Raw genomic sequence first — 2,561 nt, 5'->3', positions numbered from 1 at the left:
TTGTGCAGCTGTCCCCCACTGCAGCTGACAGCTATGAAGTGGGAGCTGAGAGGGCCAGGGAGCACAGACACCCTGAGAGCTGGCTGAAGCAGTGAAGGCACTGGCGGGCCTGGCTTTCCCTGGAGACTTCAAATGACATTCATGACAGAGCTCAGCTACCTCCTCCCCATGCCATACCTCTTCCTCCTCCTCCTCCCTCCATCAATGAACAGCATCCCATGCTCTACACATCTGATACGAAACTGCGTGTCTCTTCCAGACTCCTCCCTTGGTTCATCCAAGTAGCCACCAAGTCCTGTGTGTCCTCCCATCTCCACGGCTACAGCCAGGTGCCTGCCTCCCCCGCCCTGCCCACCTTCTATTCTCTCCACCTGCACTCTGCCCCTGCCATCCATGTGCCATACAGTGGCAGACTGGTCTTTCTACAGCAAACTGGACTAGGGCCCTTCCCTACCCACAGCTCTCAGAGCTGGAGGTGGAGTTGAAGCTCATGTTCTGGCTTGGCATTCACAGCTCTTTCCCCCTCGGCACTGGCTTATCCAGAGTGCTCACAGTGCAGGGCAGGAGCCTCATGACTCAAATGTGGGTTTGGTGCAGAACTGGGTCTGAGGTGGTGCTTTCCCTATGAAGAGACAGCTCTCACCCTGAGAGCTGGCTGAAGCAGTGAAGGCACTGGCGGGCCTGGCTTTCCCTGGAGACTTCAAATGACATTCAAAATCCCCCCCATGGGGGGATTTTCTGGGTTCAGAGTTAGACCTACAGAGTGCAAAGTTCCTCTGAGGCACCAAATATGGGGGTCCAGCTAGCAGCTGGCTCCTGGTCTGGAGCTTCAAGGAGAGGTCTCAGCTCAGAGCCACGTTCAATAGCCAGCTTACATGCGGCCTCATGCAGGGAGCCCCTGGAGCTTCCACAGCCTCAGATCTGCCCCTCTGCATACCCCAGATCTCTTGCCAAATGGCGTTTGGGTCTTCATGTCATCTCCCTCCCATGTCTGGGAGTAAAGGTGAGGTGCAGGGACTTGCGCTTGTGTACTCTGGTGTCTTAAGGGAGATTGTGTCAAGTAGAGTGGAGGCGGCTTGGAAAGAGGGAGACTCAGAGGAGAGTGAAGGACATGTGACCTGGCGAGCCTGGGAGCAGGAAAAGAGAGTGAGCAGAGGAACCTGCTGGGTCAGGCTGTTAGGTAACAGGGGTACCTTAATGGCGCCGGTTCCGGGTTCTTCTCCCCTCCTTGACCGGGCACTGTCTGAACCCGCCAAAGGAGGGCCAATCAGAAAGAAGCATCTCCCACCTTCCCTTGGGCCCACCCCACGTAGGCCCAAGGGATATAAAACCCAGCACACCAGCAGCTCTCTCTCTCTGCCCTTCTCTTCTCTTTTCTCTTCTCTTCTCTTCTCTTCTCTTCTCTTCTCTTCTCTTCTCCTCTCTTCCTTCTCTGCTCGATACCTCCAATAAAGATCTCTTGACCTCAACCGGTATAATCTGATCCTTGCCTGGCCTCTTTCACAGGGGAGCAGATGGGAAGATCAGGGAATGAGGGGGGCTGGAGAGGTGGGGGTTGGGACCCTGGCGAGGGGCTGCCTGGCTCTCCAGTCTCAGGAGTCAGTTACATCCTCCCACAAGGGCCAGCTCACCTGGTCGCCCCAAAGCCCTCCCTCTGTGGGTGGGACCAGATGGCCAAGAGCACGGATAACCCAATTGAGCAGAGGGACACGATGGGTTGTTACACAGAAACCACTGTAATAAAAGGGAAAAATTACTATGTCAAGAAAACCGTGGTTCTTGTCATTAAGTTATAGGGTTTTATTACAAAGAAAAAGAAAAGATGATGATCAAAGACTTCAGCTTTAGTTTTGCCAGGGCGGAAGACTTTTGTAGCTTTTATTTTGTCCCTAACCATAAACTTCATGGTGAGGAAAGGAAGGTATTGCTGTAGGGAGCTGAGCTTACTGAGTAGATGAAGCTTGTCCAACCCATGGCCTGAGGGCAGCATGTGGCCCAGGACGGCTTTGAATGTGGCCCAAAGTAAAATTTCTTAAAACATTATTAGATATTTTGGGGATTTTTTAAAGCTCATCAGCTATTATTAGTGTATTTTTATGTGTAGCCCAAGACAATTCTTCTTCCAGTGTGGCCCAGGGCGTTATGGCCATCATGAACATGTCACAGTGCTGCACAGATTTTCTTTATGGCCAGTTTTGGGGCCAGTTTATGGCCAGGTTTTTGGGGGGAGCTTGTTCCCAACAGTTCAGAAGGGAAAAGAGAAAATAAGAAAAGAGTAAGCCAGAGAATCAATGAATGCAGTTGCTTAGAATCTCTATAAAGGATGAAATCTACAAGACCTATATGTGTGTTAGTAATCCATGTTCCAGAAATCCGTATTACCAAAGCATACATGATTATTGATACTCTCGTATTCTCCTTCCTATTAAAAATTACTAAAAATAGGCCAGGCGCGGTGGCTCACACCTGTAGTCCCAGCACTTTGGGAGGCCAAAGCAGGTGGATCACAAGGTCAGGAGATTGAGACCATCCTGGCTAACACAGTGAAACCCCGTCTCTAC

At 51.2% G+C, this 2,561-nt stretch overlaps 1 pseudogene; it reads right to left on the bottom strand.

Moving 5' to 3' along the window:
• Nucleotides 1–883: 883 nt before the first annotated feature.
• Nucleotides 884–1,734, bottom strand: LOC116465750 (uncharacterized; annotated as a pseudogene).
• Between the last annotated feature and the right edge of the window lie 827 nt (nucleotides 1,735–2,561).

This window comes from Hylobates moloch, unplaced genomic scaffold, assembly GCF_009828535.3.
Source record: "Hylobates moloch isolate HMO894 unplaced genomic scaffold, HMol_V3 SCAFFOLD_9685, whole genome shotgun sequence".
Classification (NCBI taxonomy): domain Eukaryota; kingdom Metazoa; phylum Chordata; class Mammalia; order Primates; family Hylobatidae; genus Hylobates; species Hylobates moloch.
This window is presented reverse-complemented; position numbering and strand designations above follow the sequence as displayed.